This window comes from Giraffa tippelskirchi, chromosome 5 (genome assembly GCF_054371585.1).
Source record: "Giraffa tippelskirchi isolate mGirTip1 chromosome 5, T2T-mGirTip1v1.2.pri, whole genome shotgun sequence".
In the NCBI taxonomy this organism is placed as follows: domain Eukaryota; kingdom Metazoa; phylum Chordata; class Mammalia; order Artiodactyla; family Giraffidae; genus Giraffa; species Giraffa tippelskirchi.
The window spans coordinates 140,598,628-140,620,427 of record NC_137279.1 but is presented as its reverse complement, the minus strand read 5'-3'; the positions used below and the strand labels follow the sequence as shown (position 1 = coordinate 140,620,427).

General features: G+C 36.3%; 2 long non-coding RNA genes across 3 annotated transcripts in view; one reads left to right on the top strand and one right to left on the bottom strand.

Moving 5' to 3' along the window:
- The window catches only part of LOC145505094 (uncharacterized), a 29,931-nt gene extending 26,993 nt beyond the window's left edge, over positions 1-2,938 (bottom strand). Inside the window, exon 1 of the long non-coding RNA XR_014052837.1 lies at positions 2,804-2,938. This is a non-coding gene — a long non-coding RNA (uncharacterized LOC145505094). The remainder of the gene's footprint in view (positions 1-2,803) is intronic.
- LOC145505093 (uncharacterized) lies at positions 898-20,654 on the top strand. Of its 2 annotated transcripts, XR_014052836.1 has the most exons (5): positions 902-974; positions 1,426-1,530; positions 3,862-3,927; positions 4,086-4,389; positions 20,331-20,654. It is a non-coding gene; the product is annotated as an uncharacterized LOC145505093 (long non-coding RNA). The 2 variants fall into 2 exon arrangements; XR_014052835.1 differs by lacking the exons at positions 4,086-4,389; positions 20,331-20,654 and having other exon boundaries at positions 898-974; positions 3,862-4,036.
- Positions 20,655-21,800: the final 1,146 nt, after the last annotated feature.

Sequence of the window (21,800 nt, the reverse complement as noted above, 5' to 3'; positions counted from 1 at the left end):
CTTTGAATCAGGACTGTTTAAATGATAAATACTACTTGCATAGATTATCTCTGTAGGAAATAGTGCTGCTGACTTGAGAAACTTCGATTGGTTTCAGCTCTTATATTTGAGTCTTTTTTAACTTAGGTAACTTCAGCAATAATTTAAGATTTTAATCTACTTCCCAGTCAACTAGTTGTGGATAGATCACTGTATGCATCCTTATTTATGTTTCCTATTCTGATCCTTAAAATAAAGTTATTGGATTTTTAGAATAGAGATTTTAAAAAATTTCTGAGGCATATATATTATACACATTAGAACTTACATTTGTGTTACCTTCCTAGACAAACTCTGATTAAAAATTGTGACTGGTGAATACAACAGAAACCATGACTAGAAGAATGGAAATGTGCCCAAATAATTTGAGTTGAAGTTTGTTGTTAAACAAAGTTTAGCATTTGACTCCCAGTGACCTTCAGTCTATTTCAGATAGAGACATTCCTTAGCAATAATATTAATAGATATTTTTTCATTACCTAATATTGGCTGAACAACTACATAGTCTTTGAAAAATATTACTTCCTGGAATTTATCCTAAATAAATAATACAAGATGATTAACCACAGTGCAGTTCCTAACAGCATTGTTTATAAAAAGAAAAAACAAAGGAAATTAGTTTAATGGCTAAAAATATATTCATTAAATAAATTATGATGTATTTATAATATTAAATATTCTAATGCTACAAATTAAAACCTTTGTTACTAGGAAACTGTTTGTTCTTTTTTCAATTTATTTATTAATTCATTTCACAAACATTCATTAAGTTCTTATTAAATGCCGGGCAGTGTTCTTGATGTTGAAGATAAGGCAGTGATGAGAACGATATCCCTAGTTTCATGAAGCTAGAATTCTAGAAGGGAGAGTCTGACAATAATCACATGATGATGTAATCTGCCATGGTGCTATTAAAAACGATGAGGAAGAATCAGGTAAATTAAGTTATGGATTGGAGGATGGGGTTATTCCAGTGGTGGATGAATATCTCTGAGAGCTGAAAAGAACAAGTTAGACCATAAGGAATCTGGAGGTAGAGCAAGCTAGGACGAATGACCAGGAAATTTAGTGCCATAGACGAAACCCATGTTGCTGTGATTGAGAAGCAGCAAAGAAGATGGCATGATTATAGTGGGTAAGGAAAGGAGCAGAAGAGTCAGAAAACAGTCACCAACATGTAGTCCCCACAGGCCAAGGGAAGGGCTTGAAGCATTCTGAATCAAATAGGAAGTCACTAGAAGTTCTGAGTGGAGGACTGGAATGGTCTTTTAAAAATATTACTTGCAATAAGCAGCAAAAAAAAAGAAGTATGTATAATATACAATGTATAAAGAAGTATGTGTTGATTTTTACTTTGTAATATCTATTTTGTGCTGTGAATCCTAGGATCCAAAGGGGAAGAAACATAGCCTATTTTTTAACCACTTTTTTAACCACTATGCGACTGAACTGAACTGAACTGAACTGAACCAGCACTTCACTTACCACCTGGTGAGTGTGAATGTGTTAGTCACTCCGTTGTGTCCAACTCTTTGTGACTCCACAGATTGTAGCCTACCAGGCTCCTCTGTCCATGGAATTCTCCAAGCAAGAATATTGGAGTGGGTAGCTGTTTCCTTCTCCAGGGGATCTTTCTGACTCAGGGATTGAACCCTGGTCTCCCGCATTGCAGCCATATACTTGACTGTCTGAGCCACCAGGGAAGCCCTGGTTTATATTAGGCATATTGTAAAATTTAGTGGATGAATCAATAAATGAGTAAATGAACAGATACTTTATAATATTTTAAAACATATATACAATGGAATATTACTGAGCCATTAAAAAGAATACATTTGAATCAGTTCTATTGAGATGGATGAAACTGGAGCCCATTCATTATACAGAGTGAAGTAAGCCAGAAAGAAAAACACCAACACAGTATACTAATGCATATATATGGAATTTGAAAGATGGTAACGATAACCCAATATGAGAGACAGAAAAAGAGACACAGATGCCTAGAACAGTCTTATGGACTCTGTGGGAAAAGGTGAGGGTGGGACAATCTGAGAGAATAGCATTGAAACATGTATATTATCATGCGTGAAACAGAACGCCAGTCCAGGTTCAATGTATGAAACAAGTGCCCAGGGTTGGTGCAATGTGATGACCCAGAGGGATGAGATGGGGAGGGAGGTGGGAGGGGGTTCAGGATGGGGAACACATGTATACCCATGGCTGATTCATGTCAATGTATGGCAAAAACCACTACAATATTGTAAAGTAATTAGCCTCTAACTAAAATAAATAAATTAATAATAATAAAAAAGTTATACATAAATAACTTTTTTTTCTTTTATTATCTGGTTATAACATGACTGGTTCTTCTTGCTCTCTTGACCAATCAGCATTGGAGTTCCACAAGGTTTGGTCCCAGAAGTATCAATGAAATATATTTGTTATTAATTTACTTGTAGTGTTTTTGGAAAAAAAAATATATTTAAAAGTTTGTCTCAGAAGTCCATAGCAGAGCATGGTATTTGAAAATTATATTCTATATTTTCAAAACTTTCTATAAAAGCTATAGTCTTATACTGACAAAACAGGAATTTGTTGTCATTCAGTTGCTCAGTAGTGTCTAACTCTTTCTGACCCCATGGACTGCAGCACTCCACGCTTCCTTGTCCTTCACTATCTCTCAGAATTTCCTCAAACTCATGTCCATTGAGTCAATGATACCATCTAACCATCTCATTCTCTGTCACCCCCTTCTCTTCCTGACCTCAGCCTTTCCCAGAATCAGGGTCGTTTCCAATGAGTTGGCTTTTTGCATCAGGTGGCCTATTCTGCCACATTTACTTGATTTTCCTCTATTTGTGTGTGTGTGTTAGTCGCTCAGTCATGTCCAACTCTTTGTGACCTCATGGACATTGTCTGCTAGATTCCTCTGTCCATGGAATTCTCCAGATAAGAATACAGGAATGGGTTGCCATGCCTTTCTCCAGGGGATCTTCCCAACCCAGGGACTGAACCCAGGTCTCCTGCATTGCAGGCAGATTCTTTACCATGTGAGCCACCAGGGAAGCTGTGTATATAAAGACATACGTATTTTTACATAGTTTGAGGAGAAGGGGCAGACATAACAGTTCAACTCCTTACTTCTCAAATCTCCTATATAAGTACATTCATCTACATAACTATACTATTATTCTTCTATTTAAGAGAAGTAATCATAACTCTACAATGTCATTTAGTACACAGTCTATATTCTAATAAACCACACACACAAAAAAAGGTTAAAGATAACAGACAATTTAATCAGTTCAGTTCAGTTGCTCAGTCATGTTTGACTTTTTGCAACCCCATGGACTGCAGCACACCAGGCTTCCCTGTCCAACACCAACTCCTGGAGCTTACCCAAGCTCATATCCATTGAGTCGGTGATGCCATCCAACCATCTCATCCTCTGTTGTCCCCTTCTCCCCCCACCTTCAATCATTGCTAGCATCAGTGTCTTTTCAAATAAGTCAGTCCTTTGCATCAGGTGGCCAAAGTATTGGAGTTTCAGTTTCAACATCAATCCTTCCAACAAATATTCAGGACTGATTTCCTTTAGGATGGACTTGTTGGATCTCCTTGCAGTCCAAGGGACTCTCAAGAGTCTTTTCCAACACCACAGTTCAACAGCATCAATTCTTTGGCACTCAGCTTTCTTTATAGTCCAATCTAATAAAGGGGCTATAATATAGGCAATTTAATAATGTTAAAATTTTAGATTCACTTTATTAACAAAATATTTTTAAAAACTTTTCTCAAAATTCACTTTTTTTTTTTTTTTAGAATTTACAGATTGGATTGGCACTTCCTCGCTGCAGTAAAGAGCATGAAAACTGGCTTACAAAAGAGGTGAACCATGGAAACAAAAACCCAAGGGACATATTTACGTATTTCTTTTTAAACAAACCAGCTCCAATACTGTAAAAACCACAATTAATGAAATCTCAATCTCTCAGAATGCTCAATTGTTAGGGAATGTGATTGCTATTTTTATTTTCCTTTTGCAGCACCAATATCTAGGAGAAAGAAGCAAATGACAAAAATATCCCTGGACAATTTTTGGAATTTATTCATATAAACATCTTCTGGACTATGTCATGCTGTCAAACACATTCTTACTTTTCTTCACTTCATACATCTCCATTTATACAACTGTTCAGTGATCACCAATATTTCAAAAAACCTAAAGGTCCTAGATTTCATCAAGATCACTGGATTCAACTAACTTAAGAAGAAATATGAAACTCTGAATTATAGAGTTATCTTCTCATATATTATAAATTAAGCTCCAGTTCCCAAAACAGTCAACTAGTGAGTATATACTCAGATTTGAAAGCTGCTATCAATTTTTCATATAGTCTATGAGTTTATTCTTCAATATAAGAAATATGCAGTCATCACAAAGTTAACTATCATACTTGGAGAACTAATCATGTGATTAATAATATGATTTGTCTAAAAATGTAACAAATATGCAACCACAAGTTAACAATCCTCGGAGTATTCATATAAGATAAAATCTATAACAATAGACCAACACTAGATATTTGATCATATGTAATGCTGCTGCTAAGTCGCTTCAGTCATGTCTAACTCTGTGTGATCCCATATCCCACAGGAATTAGAAGGCTTATTTTGAAAAAAATATAATAATAGAAGTATATTATAGGAAGCCCTAATAAATGCAAACAGAGAACAGATACAAGGATCTACTAGAATATTTAACAGGCAAAATTTTAATTTACCTACTATCAAGTTATTGCATGTGCTTGATATCACTGTCAAATTAGGATTTCCTTGAATAGAATAACATACCGTGTATATCACCCCAAGTCCAAATTAATGAAGTTTTGCTCTGTGCTACCTATATTAGGTTTATAGTAGTCTACATAGATTGTAGCTCTGATAAGCAGAATCTTTGGGGGGAGTTGTAGAAAACTAATTAACAGATTTCATTGACTTCTGAATCCCTCAAGAGCTAGTTTTTTTAACATTAAAACAATCTTTGTAGATCATGAGAGTGTATAATTTTATATTGTAATGATGGTGGTGCACTATTACCAAGTGTTGTCACTCTTCATTTTTTTGCTTTTTCCTTTCTGGTCTTCATTTTCATTGAAGCTGTCATTTTTTCTTTTAGGAACAGTATAAGACAACCTGGAGCTACACAAGTACGATAGTCATAGTGAGGAGTCAAATGATGGTCAAATTAGAAAATATTATCAGTATCTTTCTCAATCTTTTTTATTTCCTATGTATTACTTGAACATTTTTCTTTTCAGGGCCATTCTAGATACTTTCTTTCTGCTATTTTGTACTCCTGCCACAACTTAATCTGGACAGATTATATAGATAGATAGAGATATATAAATTTAAAAACATTCTAACATTATTCTAATCACAGTACTGTTCTTAATAATTAATATCTCTTAAAAATATCTCTCTCTACTACATGCTGCCCAAAATCCAGGTGAACTTCCCAGAGCTAAACAACAATACTGCTGCTGCTACTGCTGCTAAGTCTCTTCAGTCGTGCCCGACTCTGTGCGACCCCATAGACGGCAGCCTACCAGGCTCTGCCGTCCCTGGAATTCTCCAGGCAAGAATACTGGAGTGGGTTGCCATTTCCTTCTCCGGTGCATGAAAGGGAAAAGTGAAAGTGAAGTCACTCAGTCGTGTCCGACTCTTAGCGACCCCATGGACTGTAGCTTACCAGGCTCCTCTGTCCATGGGATTTTCCAGGCAAGAGTACTGGAGTGGGTGCCATTGCCTTACTAGGTATCATATATTCTTTTTTAAATTTATTTTTAATAGGAGGATAATTGCTTTACAATGTTGTGTTGGTTTCTGCCACATAATATTGTGAAAGTATGTTGCTCAGTCGAGTCCAGCTCTTTGCGACCCCATGGACTGCAGTCTGCAGGCTCCTCTGTCCATGGAATTCTTCAGGCAAGAATACTGGTGTGGTTTGCCATTCCCTTCTCTAGGGAATGTTCTGGGTCTCCTGTGTTGCAGGCAGAGCTTTACTGTCTGAGCTACAAGTTCAGTTCAGTAGAATTCAGTCACTCAGTCATGCCCAACTCTTTGCAGTGTCATGGACTGAAACACACCAGGCTTCCCTGTTCATTATCAATTCCCAGAGCTTCCTCAAACTCATTTCCAAGTCAGTGAGTCCATTCAGTCATCTCATCCTCTGTTGTCCCCTTCTCCTCCCACCTTCAATCTTTCCCAGCATCAGGATCTTTTCCAATGAGTCAGTTCTTCTCATCACGTGGCCAAAGTATTGGAGTTTCAGCTTCAGTATCAGTCCTTCCAATGAATATGCAGGACTGATTTCCTTTAGGATGGACTGGTTGGATCTCCTTGCAGTCCAAGGGACTCTCAAATGTCTTCTCCAACTCCACAGTTGAAAAGCATCAATTCTTCAGTGCTCAGCTTTCTTTATAGTCCAACTCTCATATCCATACATGACTCCTGAAGAAACCATAGCCTTGACAAGATGGACATTTGTTGGCAAAGTAATGTCTTCAGCTTTTTAAAATGCTGTCTAGTTTTGTCATAGCTTTTCTTCCAAGGAGCAAGCATCTTTTAATTTCTTGGCTGCACTCACCATCTGCAGTAATCCAAAATAAAATCTGTCACTGTTTATATTTTTTCCTCCATTTATTGGCCATGAAGTGATGGGACTGGATGTCATGATCTTTGATTTTTGAATGCTGAGATTTCAGCTAGCTATTTCACTCTCCTCTTTCACCTTCATCAAGAGGCTCTTTAGTTCCTCCTCACTTTCTTCCATAGGCTCTTTATTTCCTCTTTACTTTCTTCCATAAGGGTGGTGTCACCTGCATATCTGAGGTTATTTATGTTTCTCCCAGCAATCTTGGTTCCAGCTTGTGCTTCATCCAGTCTGACATTTTGCATGATATACTCTGCATGTAAGTTAAATAAGCAAGACGACAATATACAGCCCTGATATACTCCTTTCCCAATTTGGAACCTGTCCATGTTACATGCGGAGAAGGAGATGACACCCCACTCCAGTACTCTTGCCTGGAAAATCCCATGGATGGATGTGCCTGGTAGGCTGCAGTCCATGGGGTCGCTAAGAGTCGGACACGATTGAGTGACTTCACTTTCACTTTTCACTTTAATGCATTGGAGAAGGAAATGGCAACCCACTCCAGTGTTCATGCTTGGAGAATCCCAGGGATGGGGGAGCCTGGTGGGCTGCCGTCTATGGGGTCGCACAGAGTTGGACATGACTGAAGTGACTTAACAACAGCAGCAACAGCAGCAGCAGCAGCAGCAGCAACAGCATGTTACAGGTCTGCTTCTAACTGTTGCTTCTTGACCTGCATACAGATTTCTCAGGAGGCAGGTAAGGTGGTCTGGTATTCCCATCTTTTTGAGAATTTTCCACAGTTTGTTGTGATCCACACAGTCAAAGGCTTTAGCATAGTCAACAAAGCAGAAGTAGATGTTTTTTTCTGGAATTCTCTTGCTTTTTCTATGACCCAACAGATGTTGGCAATTTGGTCTCTGGTTCCTCTGCCTTTTCTAAGTCCAGCTTGAACATTTGAAAGTTCTCGGTTCACATACTGTTGATCCCTAGCTTGGAGAATTTTGAGCATTACTTTGCTAGTGTGTGAGATGAGTGCAATTGTGCGATAGTTTGAACATGCTTTGGCATTGCATTTCTTTGGGTTTGGAATGAGCACCTGCGAAGCCCATAATATTGTGAATCATCCATAAGTGTTCATATGTCCCCTTCCTCTTGAACCTCCCTCCCAACCCCCACCCCTTCTCACCCCTCTAGGTTGTCACAGAGTGTCAGGTTGAGGTCTCTGTGTTATACAGCAACTTCCCATTAGCTGTCTACTTTACATATGATAATGTATATGTTTTAATGCTGCTCTCTCAATTCATCCTACCCTCTCCTTTCCCTGTGGTGACCTCAAGTCTGTTTTCTATGTTTGTGTTTCCGTTGCTGCCCTGCAAATAGGTTCATCAGTATCATTTTTCTATATTCCATATGTATGTATTAATATATGCCATTTCTTTTTCTCTTTCTGACTTACTTCACTCTTTATAAGAGGCTCTAGGTTCATCCACTTTGCTAGAATTGACTCCTATGTGTTACTTTTTATGGCTGAGTAATAGTGCATTGTATATATGTATGTATACATATCTGTGATAATTTGTATCTATACATCTTTTTCTAGATTAATAAGTCTATTATATGCATTGGTTTATACCTTCTTTTTTATCTTAGCAATTAAGTTTGATTATCTTTTCACACCAGTGTATATCAATCAACCTGTTTACTTATTTATTTTTAATCAGTTGCATATTATCCCATTGTATGGGTATACTGAGTTTATTTAACAAATGTTTAATATGGAATTGGAGGATATTTCCAGTCATTCCTACTGAAAACATTGTTATAATAAATATTGTATAAAATGTTAAGGAAACATTTCCAATATTAAGTCTTCCTATCCAAGTACATCATGAAAAATGCTGGGCTGGAAGAAGCACAAGCTGGAATCAAGATTGCCAGGAGAAATATCAATAACCTCAGATATGCAGATGACACCACCCTTATGGCAGAAAGTGAAGAGGAACTAAAGAGCCTCTTGATGAAAGTGAAAGAGGAGAGTGAAAAAGTTGGCTTAAAGTTCAACATTCAGAAAACTAAGATCATGGCACCTGGTCCCATCACCTCATGGGAAATAGGTGGGGAAACAGTGGAAACAGTGTCAGACTTTATTTTTGGGGGCTCCAAAATCACTGCAGATGGTGACTGCAGCCATGAAATTAAAAGATGTTTACTCCTTGGAAGGAAAGTTATGACCAACCTAGACAGCATATTAAAAAGCAGAGACATTACTTTGCTAACAAAGGTCCGTCTAGTCGAGGCTATGGTTTTTCCAGTAGTCATGTATGGATGTGAGAGTTCGACTATAAAGAAAGCTGAGGGCAGAAGAATTGATGGTTTTGAACTGTGGTGTTGGAGAAGACTCTTGAGGGTCCCTTGGACTGCAAGGAGATCCAATCAGTCCATCCTAAAGGAGATCAGTCCTGGGTGTTCATTGGAAGGACTGATGTTGAGGCTGAAACTCCAATACTTTGGCCACCTGATGCAGAGTTGACTCATTGGAAAAGACTCTAATGCTGGGAAGGATTGGGGGCAGGAGAAGAAGGGGACGACAGAGGATGAGACGGCTGGATGGCATCACCGACTCAATGGACATGAGTTTGGGTAAACTCCGGGAGTTGTTGATGGACAGGGAGGCCTGGTGTGCTGCGATTCATGGGGTCACAAGGAGTCGGACATGACTGAGAGACTGAACTGAACTGAACTGATCCAAGTACAAAATGTTTTTCTAAAGCTTGCCTATCCTCCCCCTCTCCTGAGTGTTTCTCAGGAAAGAGTTAAAGTGTTCTTCATACATATCTCCATATATAGAGTGTTCTATGACCACTACAGTCCATGGGGTTGCAAAAAGTGGGACATGATTTAGCAACTGAACAACAATAATGACCATTCTATCTACAGGTTGATTTTTCCTACTACAACAAGTCCTGATACACTTTGGTTTGTAACCTTTGGAAAGGTTACTTGACATCATTGTGTCCTGGTTTGGTTATCTGTAAAATAGGGATAATCATAGTACTTACCTCATGGGCTTGTATACAATAAATGAAAGAGTGATTAGAAATGCCAGGCACAATAGTAAGCACTTAACCATCAAAAGTAATCAGTATTATAATTATTCTTGCTTTTATTCTTCTATGTGAGCCTACTTGATGTCAAGAGTTTCCTGTGTATTTGTATTTAATTTAGAAGTCTTATCGAAAGATAAATATTAAAATTTATTCCCAAAATCTATTGAAATAAAATTATAATGATTTTTCCTTACCTTCTTAGGTATTCATAATATGATTTGTCTGCAGATTATTTCTTCTTTTTTAAACATTTTTTATTTTGTATTGGGCTATTTTGTATAACTGATTAGCAACGTTGTGATAGTTTCAGGTAAACACCAAAGGGACTTAGCCACATATCTACATGTATCCATTCTCCCCCAAACTCACCTCCTATCCAGGCTGTATTACCTTATTCAGGTTTTTGCATTAATGTCACGTCTTCTCTACAAAAAGTGGGGTGGGTTTCTTTTTCTTTACCTGTGTTCTAGCGAACATTTGAAAGCATTTGATATATGTGTGTATGGACATTTGTTAACATTCCCTCTGAACTCTTTTGGGACCTGTCCTTTCTGGCTGGCATCTCTGTGATATTTTCCCACCTTTTTTTTTTTTTCATATCAATTGGGTCAGTTTACGTATTCTACTGCTTTGGTAAACAATTATGGAAATTTGTATTTTCTTAGACAAACATTTGTTTGTTACAGCTTATAAAGTAAATTTTATTTACTAGGGTTGAATTAAATTATTATTCTTTTGATTTTCTTTTTCTGACTTTTCAACTGCTTTCTTACTAATTTTCTATATTTATGTATGTTTTCTCCTATTAGAGCATTTTCTCAACAGATTTGCTGAATTCTCTACAATTTCTTTTCCCTCTTTGAGGAAAGCAGAAATCTTCAAGAGTCTCAGTGAACTCTCCTTACTGCCCTCACCCCCCACCCCTTGTGACCAGAAGATGTTTCTGGGCTGATTTGCAATTTTGTGACTCATGCCAAGGACACTGATGATCCAAACAAGAGATATAGTCACCCCTTTTATTTATCTAATTTCAAAATACAGCACTTAAGAGTTTAGATTCTATTTTTGCTACCTGAGCCTGTCCTTGATTTGATTTAACTTTTACAGTATTTGACAACTGTTTCTTATAGATAGAGGTTTAGGATTGTGACTAGCTTTTGATTTTGCTGTTGGCAAATTTTAAACAATTTTCTTCTAAGTTTTCTTATTGATATTTTTATTTTGCATTAAAGGAGTGAAATAAAATGCCTTATTGCATCACATTCAACCAAAATGCTTATTTTTTTAATTCCTAGATTTAATTTCATCAGTTTAATTCACTTCTTGAAGGGAACGTTCTAAAATTTCACAAGGTTAGGAGACATATTTTTTTAATTGTTGTATTTCCCTATGCCTTTTATTTTTATCTCAAATTTCTTATAATTGTGTTTGCTTTTCTTTCCCACAAATTTTCTAAACTGAAAAATTAGGGACACTGTCTTCACAATTATATCCCTAACACCTAGCATACAGTAGACTCAATATTTATTGAGTTATTTATTTATCCAGTTATTTATCCAGTTATTATTTGTTATTTCTGTTGTTGTTTAGCAAATTATTTTTAGTATAATGGACAATATTTGATTTCACTCTTTGATAATTAAATATTGTTAGTTGTTGACCAATGAATATTTCAGGCATTAGAGTACAGTCTATTAAGTATATGAGGATGTCACAGGATTTTGAATGAGTATGACAGCCACCTCATTCCACATATCATCATCCCAAAACACCATTATGTGCCATATCACCACTATGGATATTTTTCTTTTGGATCATCAACAATTTCATCTTCAATAATCACACATAAACACACACACAAACACAAATGTAAATTAGTCCTTCTTTTACCATTATAATTTTCTGAGTTCAGATTGTAGAAGCTGGCTGACCATTTTTTTAACACAGTATTGCCACTAACTGGCTCTATGAACTTAGGCAATTTATTCAATATCTTTAAATCTTAGATCACTTATAATAAGTCGTAGTAGTAGTCCTACTTCATGGCATTGTGTAAATTACATATAAAATGCTAAATACAATGCCCAGCATTTTATAAATGCAAAATATGCTTTTTATCAGTAATTGTATATTTAAGGGATAGTAAACTGAGAGAAAGTTTCTTGAAAAGGGATTAGATCATAAATAATCATCAATAGGTTTAGAAGAGGAAAGGTGATTTGATCAGAAAAGTGAAGGATCTTGTACACCTTCTCGATTTTGCCAAAGGCTGACCCTTTTAGAAAAAAGTGAATAGGACAAAAATAATGGCCTCTAGCAATCTTGAGTTCCCATTCCCTTCTCACACTTCTAAAATTCTAGTGTTTTTTAAACAATCATACCCTTAACCTTCCTTAATATTTCATTAAAACCATTTACTATGCCATGATTTTTTAATGCAAACTTCAAAATGTGCAGAAAGGAAATGCACAGCTATAGAAGGTTAAATCATAAGAAAAGGTGTTGCAGGACATCAAATGCTGTCTGCATCAGCAGGGCAAAAACCTTTGTCCCAGGCTTCTCAGAGCTATCCCTTAGGCTGGTTTCAACTTACTCCTATGAATTCCATGCTTTCCTTCAAACAGCTACCACTGAATCACTAGGGCTGGTTGTCCAAATTTTGTATCTTCTTCAGCCTGTAATCTGTATGAAATCCTCCATGTTACAGAGTTAGATGATCTGCCTATCAGAAACAAAGGAGAATAAAGCATACATTTTAAAATTGTTCCATAACGTCATTTTATCTCTGCATCTTAAAACAAATAAACAAAGGTAGAAGCAGAGATCAACTCTATAGTTAAACCAGAGACTTTAAATTGATTTATCCATTAATATCCCCACTGCTCAAATGATCTCATCAATGTTTCAGCACTATATGGTGGCACTGAAAGCACCGCCCCCATAACACAGTGAAAATTGGGGAACTTTAAAAATATCTTTCCTAGAAACAAATGAGAAGGAAAACTTTTAATGAGAAAGTCTTACTCTAGTAAGGGGTTGACTGCAGTGTCTCTAATTTTATAGGCATCTATGCTATGCTATGCTATGCTAAGTCGCTTCAGTCGTGTCCGACTCTGTGCGACCCCATAGACGGCAGCTCACCAGGCTCTGCCGTCCCTAGGATTCTCCAGGCAAGAATACTGGAGTGGGTTGCCATTTCTTTCTCCAGTGCATGAAAGGGAAAAGTGAAAGTGAAGTCGCTCAGTCGTGTCCGACTCTTAGCGACCCCATGGACTGTAGCCTACCAGGCTCCTCCGTCCATGGGATTTTCCAGGCAAGAGTACTCTAACAGAGCACAAATTGAAACTAGAAAGACATAGCAATGTGATAGCTGGACCACTAAGCATATATAAAAAGCAAGAGTCCAGAATTGAATAGAGGGGAAAATTGAGAAGGAAGAGAGAAAAGTTAGATACAGAGAAAGACAGGTCTAACAAATGACAGGAATCTGCAGCTAGACGATGATATTCTCCAGTACAGAATTCCTTATGGTGGAGTGGCTGAAGAGCATTTCAAATGTGTGTCTAATACTTTTAGGCTAGTTACACAGTCTCCATCTAAACCAAATCCAGGATTCAAAACTCAGGAAAGCCTGTTATATCACATGTCCAGTGACTGCCCTTGGGAGAGGTGGGGAGATGGATAGGGAGAACTAAAATATTGGTTTAAATCCTTCTGTGAGTCAGTTGTGAACAAATAAAGATAATAACTGGAAATGAGATGCTGAAATGTGGCGTATACTCGGCAAAAAACTAAGAAACTGGAATTAGAAAAATAGGTAGAGAGGGATATCTTCGGATAACCTATAGAATATTAACTAGAGAAATTCTTTAAGCTTGAAAAATATGATATCTGATCAAGTATCTGGTATGAGACAGTTTAGTGTTTTCCTACTTTAAAATAAGAAGTTAACTACAGTGAAGCAGTTAAAAAATATGCTTAATGAAAAGGAAATTTCCTCCTTCTCTCTTCTTTTCCTCTCTTCTAATTTCATTTAATTCCCTCATATTTGCTATGTACTAGAACCAACATTTACATTCTTGTTGTTCAGTCCCCAAGTCATGTCCAACTCTTTGTGATGCTATAAACTGCAGCACACCAGGCTTCCCTGTCTTTCATTACATACCTGACTTTGTTCAAGCTCATGTCCATTGAGTCAGTGATGCTATTCAACCATCTCATCCACTCTTGCCCCCTTCTCCTCTTGCTCCCAGTCTTTCCCAAAATCAATGTCTTTTCCAATTAGTTGGCTCTTCACATCATGTGGCCAAAGTATCGGAGCTTCAGCTTCAGCATTAGTCCTTCCAATGCATATTCAAGGTCAATGTCCTGAGTTTCACAGTAAGCAGATCATGATTTGTGTCATAGTCAGCTCCAGATCTTGGTTTTGCTGACTATATAGAGCTTCTCCATCTTTGGCTGCAAAGAATGTAATCAGTCTGATTTTGGAATGGACTACCTGGTGATGTCCAGGTGTAGAATCATCTCTTGTGTTTCTGAAAGTGGGCATTTGCTATGACCAATGTGTTCTTTTGATAAAACTCTGTTACCCTTTGCCCAAACTTCATTTTGTACCCCAAGGCCAAACTTGACTGTTATTCCAGGTAGCTCTTGACTTTCTACTTTCCCATTCCAATCCCTTATGATGAAAAGCACATCTTTTTTTTTTTTTTTTTTTTTTTAAGTATTAGTTCAAGAAGGTCTTGTATGTTTTCATACAGCTGATCAACTTAAGCTTCTTCGACATCAGTGGTTGGGGCACAGACTTGAATTAATGTAATGCTGAATGGTTTGCCTCGGAAATGAACCAAGATCATTCTGTCGTTTTGGCCCAAAACTCTTCATTCTTTCTGGAGCTATTAGTAGTTGTCCTTCCTTCTTCCCCAGTAGCATATTGGATACCTTCTGATCTAGGGGCCTCATATTTCAGTGTCATATCTTTTTGTCTTTTTACATTGTTCATGGGCTTCTCGTGGCAAAATACTAGAGAGGTTTGCCATTCCGTTCTCCAGTGGACCACATTTTGTCAGAAGTCTCTTCTATGACCCATCTATTTTGGATTGCCCTGCATAGCATGGAAACCCAGCTCATAGCTTCCTTGATTTATGCAAACACCTTCACCATGACAAAGCTGTGATCCATGAAGGATATTTTAATTAATGATTACTTTTAAAATATTAATATATATTTAAGAAATATGCATGTTTCCAAGTTGTGATTTACCCAACTGAAGAACTCTTATATTCATAATAACTTAATCCTTATGAATGAATACCTAATAATATGCTAAAATTTGATTTTGGCATAGGAGTTCATAAAATTTATATTCCTTTTTTAGCCCATTCCTTCCTATATTTTATTACAGTAAAAGTCCTTGTTCAATGCTTTTAGTGTTTACTGTGAATTAGATCTCAAGACTTTAAACTTGTCCATAATCACCAACATATCTTAGTGCTTTACATAATAAGAGTTACTCCCTGAAGCAGAATAAATTTCTCGCTTTACCTCCTCAGAGTTTATCTATTTAAGAATGTAAATGCTACCACATATAATACTATAGTAGTTATGCTATTATTCATTTGTATATAGTAATAAATACATGCTTGTCATTCAGTCGTCTCTGACTCTTTGTGACCCCGTGGACTGTAGCCTTACAGGCTCCTCTGTCCATGGGATTTCCCAGGTGAGAATACTAGAGTGGGTTGTCCTTTCCTTCTCCAGGGGATGAGCCACCAGGGAAGCCCAATAAATGCATAACTAGAAATAATTCAGTTAATTTATGAATGCAAACAGAAGACTGTCTTTGACCAAGTCAAAGTTAAAACAAATAAATTTTAGTGTATTTTAAATCTATGATCCCAAAACGTATAACCTTTTGCACTATTATTTATATTCAAGTTCTTCTGGCATACATGTGTATCAAACAACTAAATGTACCCATAGTCCTTATAGTTAATATTTACCAAAAATTTGTATTTACTTATTGTAAAAATTTGGATTGGTCTGGCAGAATTTTCAGGGCCATTTTCCATCTTCTGTGTGTACTGATACCTCACTTCTTCTTCTTTTTTTGTTTTAACCTATGAGACATATATCAAGGATTGTACTTACCTCAATTATTTTGAAGTGAAAGGAATCAACAAAATCATGAAATAGCTAAATATAAACACAGACTAGCAATAAATGGTTGGATGAATATAAAGAAGTAAAAGTGCTAGAACAGCTTGCTTTGCTGGTTAATCCAACTATTTTCCTTTGTAACATACCACACCTTCTCCACCCACACATTGCCTCATTTTCTGTGTTTGATTGCATACATATTTGTCCCCAATGATACTGACTTTAGGATTTTGTGAAAAGGCGTTTGTTATAGGCTAAATTTTACTGCCCCAAATTCATTTAAGTTCTAAATTTCAGTATCTTAGAATGTGACTCTTTTGGGTATTAGGGCCTTCAAAGAGATTTTTGTTCTTTTTCAGTCGCTCAGTCACGTCCCACTCTTTGCAACCCCATGAACTGCAGCACTCCAGGTTTCCCTGTCCTTCACTATCTCCCGGAGATTGCTCAGACTCACGTCCATTTAGTTGATGATGCCATCCAACCATCTCATCTTCTGTCACCCCCTTCTCCTCCTGCCCTCAATCTTTCCCAGCATCAGGATCTTTTCCAATCAGTTGGCTCTTTGCATTAGGTGACCAAAGTATTGGAGCTTCAGCTTCTGCATCAGTCCTTCCAATAAATATCCATGGTTGATTTCCTTTAGGACTGACTGGTTTGATCTTGCAGTCCAAGGAATTCTCAGAGTCTTCTCCAGTACCCCAGTTCAAAAGCATCAGTTCTTCAGTGCTCAGCCTTCTTTATGGTCTAAATCTCACATCCATACATGGCTTCTAGAAAAATCACAGCTTTGACTAGATAAACTTTTGTCAGCAAAATGATGTCTCTGCTTTTTCATATGCTATCTAGGTTGTCACACGTCCTTTCATTTCACACTTGCAGTCACCATCTACAGTGGTTTTAGAGCCCAAGAAAATAAACTCTATCACTGTTTTCATTTTTCCCCCATCTATTTGCCATGAAGTGATGGGACCAGATGCTATGATCTTAGCTTTTTGAATGATGAGTCATAAGCCAGATTTTTTACTTTCCTCTTTTATCTTCATCAAGAGGCTCTTTAGTTCCTCTTTACTTTCTGCCATAAGGGTGGTATCATCTGCATATCTGAGGTTATTTTTATTTCTCCTGGCAATCTTGATGCCAGTTTGTGCTTCATCAGCCTGGCATCTCACATAATATAGTCTGTATGTAAGTTAAATAAGCAGGGTGACAATATACAGCCTTGACATACTCCTTTCCCAATTTTGAACCAGTTCATTCTTCCATGTCTAATTCTAACTGTTGCTTTGTGACCTGCATACAAGTTTCTCATGTGTCAGGTAAGGTGGTCTGGTATTCCCGTCTCTTAAAATATGTCCCATTTTGTTGTGATCCAAAAAGCCAAAGGCCTTAACTGTAGTTAATGGAGCAGATGTAGATTTTTTTGTGGAATCCCTTTGCTTTTCTATGATCCATTAATGTATATTGTCAATTTGGTCTCTGGGTAGAGAGATAAGAAATGTAAATAAGGTTATATGTGTTGGAGGCCTTTTCCAATAGTTAGTATTTTTATAAAAGGAGATTAGAACACAGATAACAACCTTACCAAAAGAAAGAGAAAAGGAGGTCATCTTCAAACCAAGGAAAGAAGTTTTCAGAGGAAACCAGAGTTAATGATATCTGGAACTTGAATTTCTAGGCTTCAAAACTAAGAAAATTAATTTCTATTGTTTAAGCCATACAATCTGTTGTATTTTGATATGACAGCCCTAGCAAACTAATATATCATTTTTTTTTTTTTTTTTTTTTAGCACAAGCCATGGTATCTTGTTAATCTGCATGGCTAGAAAAAAACTTAATGAAACCATCCTGTTTTTCAGAAAGCACATACTTTGTATTAAATTATAATTTAACTTTAACAGGACTGTCTCTTACAATTCTCCACACAATAATTTGATGTATGTAGCTCTTTTCTTCCTGTAGATTTATGGCTCCTTCAAGAGAACTCATTATTTTCTGATAGGGAAACGGAATAGATAGATAATTTCCCCAATCACATAGCATGTAACATACACATGTGCAATTAAGACTAAGAAATCAATCCTATTCAGATTAATCCTATTATTGTAACATAACATTTATTTATTCTTATAAATTGATATTTAGAGAGCTTACATAATTTACATGAGTGAGGTAGTAAGGATCCTAAAGTAGGTTTAACAGATTCCAAAGCCAGTTTTCTATATACTGCTCTAATTCATACTGACTAATGCTCAGACATGACCATTTATGTTTTCATGTCATTACTAGCTCCACAGCAGAAGCCAGTATAATTTCTACTTTAAGTCTTCAGGAGAAATCCTTAGTAAATATTTGTTGATGCTTCGGGGACTCTATATGCAATTCCATTTCTTTGCTTCTTAGTTCTAAACATCTAACAGAGATAGTCACACAAGATTAAACTGTATTAAAACTAATGTCTGAAAACAGTCCACATCAAGCCTTCTTCATAAAAGATTAGGAATAAATAACATATCTAGGGGCTTCCCTGATAGCTCAATTGGTAAAGAATCCACCTGGAATGCAGGAGACCCCGATTCAATTCCTGGATCAGGAAGATCCGTGGGAGAAGGGATAGGCTACCCACACCAGTATTATTGGGCTTTAAAGCTGGTAAAGAATCCTCGCCAATGTGGGAGACCTGGATTTGCTCCCTGGTTTGGGAAGATCCCCTGGAGAAGGGAAAAGCTACCCACTCCAATATTCTGGCCTGGAGGATTCCATGGACTATATAGTCTATGGGGTTGCAAAGAGTCAGACATGACTGAATGACTTTCACTAACATACCTAGGAGAATTCAAAATGTTGAAAGAATTCTGAAATTTCAATTTACAACGAGATTGGCACATGTAAATAGGAGCAAAATGCATTGCTTTTAATTTTAGGAATATTGTTGATATCAAAAGAAATAATCTCAAATGGGCATTATTCATTTGAGGCCATTAAAGGCCAGTGCTAGAGAACTTTAAATTGCATATATCATTTAGAATTGGGAGAAACGAAAGTACTTGGTTTAAGTGTGGCTTTTTGGATTAGTGATGGCAAAGTACATCAGAACATATTGTGTTAAACAAAAGCCAAACAAAATTTAAAGCATCTGGCTTATAAGAGTTTACCCTCATAAAATGCAGAACTACTTTATAGATCTGATTGCTTCCTCCTTTAATAATATGTCTGGATTGAAATGCTGGTTTATTTATTGGTTCTGTAGTATTTAATGGTATTTTGGTTTAGTTAGCATTTTATAAAAATGGTACAATATTTATCCAAGCATCCAATCTGTGTTTAGATCTATGAAATAAAAGGGCTTCTTATAAATCCTCAATTTGATTTATGGGGCACTTCATAAAGTAAAACTCTTGTTATAAATATGGGGCCGTGGCAGGGATAACTTGGGTGGGTGGCAACAATGGAATGAGAACGTCATTTCTGATCATTGTTTTTTGTTTTTTTTTACTTATCTAATTTAGTTCAGGATTTCATAGCTGGACTCCCCACTTTATAAAATAAAGTGGAAAGGAGTAAAGTCATCTAGCTATAAACTAGAAAGGGAGGGAGAATGGTTTCCCATGACCCAATGTGAGCAGAACCTTTAACAGTAGCACTATTATTAAGTAGAATAGTTCTACTACAATATTTCTACTAAGCAGAAATAGTTCCTAATAACAGCATATAATTTTATAATTTAAAAACTTATTTTAAATGTTACTAATTTCAGTGTCCAGATGTGTTACAGTATGCATATACTATTCTTATACAAGGTTACCTGGTAAGTGGAGAGTCTGGGATGGGATTTACTTCACTGTGCTGGTCATACCAAAGAAGTTTGGATAGGATGTCTATTCATAATAAAATATCAAATCTTTTTTCTGGCTGCCACATTGATTACTAATACCTGGGCAGCAACATCCTTTCTCCTTTACAGTGTTAGACACAATGGAAATAAGGAGAGAAAACCATATGAATATCCTTCCCTTATAAACAGAAAGCTACAATTTTTCATTTCCATTTTTTTTATCATCATTTGGTTTTTCTGTCCTTAAACTGTGTAATGGTTAGAGTAAAAATGTAAAGAAAATTTGAAGATAATAGCATCTAAAAATCTAATGTTTAAATATAAAAATTTTTCATCAGGAGCAAATTAAGATATAAAATCATTTTGTAATATTTTACATAACTAAAAAGGTTAAAAATGAAGTGAAATTTGATCATGAAACAATGATTTCTAGGGATGATAGAATCTGTTAATTTTTAGCAGCTTTTTTGGTTATGCTGAATTTAGTTATTACCCATTTTCTCTTTCCTTTAAATTTTTGTGTGGCATACAGATGTTCCTAAGAATATGTAATACATGATGCCAATTATCAACTTTATTGATCTCACAATTGGAACCACCAGGATTCTTAATATGACTATGGTGAGCCTGCAATGACTTTGCTAGACATTTATATATAGACTCAAACAACTACACTCTGAAATTTAAACAACATATTTCTATTTTAAATAGTTAACTTTAACCAATTGTTTATGCACTAAAAAGAATGGCAAGCAATCCAATGAGAAGTTGGCTTCTTTAGAAATTCTTGTTTGTATACCATATGCTTTCAAAGAGTTAAATATTTATTATTTAATAAAATAATCCCAAACCAAAACCCATGCATTGTAGGTGGAGTTATTTCTTTACTTAGAATGGTTTACTAAATTTTAGTTGAGGGGAAGATAATTCAGAAAGAAGTCAAACTTCTCCCAGTAAGACCACTTTTCTCCTGAAATTGAAGGTAATTTTATAGCACTCCATTAATGGAAAGATCTAAGCAAGATTAAGAGGGCTCTCCAGGTCCCTCCCACAGCCCGGCATGCACTGAAGTACTTTAAAGAAATGGTTTGCATTGGAATTCTCCCATACATTAGCACTTAAATCTTTAAAATATCTTTGAAGCCCATCTGCTGCAGAGCTTCATTTTTAATGAAAATGAAAGGGGGCAGTGATAGCGGTCTCGGATATAGTAGATCTTTCTTTATAATTCTCTCTCTTTTGTTGTACCTCAGAGATGTTTCTATCAGAATTATTTTCATTCATAAGAGAATGAATCCATTGTAACCAACTTGTAATAATAAAAGCCATAAGGGATAACTATATCATTCCATAAATAGGCCCTTTTCTATCACTTTAGAGTTGTATTCTACAATACAGAATATATTTATACTTTCTTTTGTTAGTTCTTTCACAAATTGATATAGGCATTTTTTTCATATAGTGTCCAACAGTATTTTCATATTCAAATGTACTTAATTAGATGTGTATTTGAAGGAGACTATTAATGAAAGTGAAAGTGAAGGCACTCAGTCATGTCTGACTCTTTGCAATGCCTACCAGCCTCCTCCGTCCATGGGATTTTCCAGGCAAGAGCACTGGAGTGGGTTGCCATTTCCTTCTCCATTATTAATAATGTAAAACATAAAAAAGAATAAAACATTTGTGATCTCTTAATGGGTTCCTTGTAGCTCAGATGGTAAAGAATCTGCCTGCAAATCAGGAGACCTGGGTTCGATCCCTGGGTTGGGAAGATCCCCTGGAGAAAGAAATGGCAACCCACTCCAGTATTCTTGTCTGGAGAATCCCACGGACAGAGGAGCCTGGCAGGTTATAGTCCATGGGGTCGCAAATAGTTGGGTAAGACTGAGCAATTAACACAGAAATACAGAATTCTAGATATAAAGATAAAAATTTTATGTTTAACCACTGCAAGTTTCCAACAAAAATTTCTCATTTTGGTTCTCCTCTCTAAGTGGGGTTG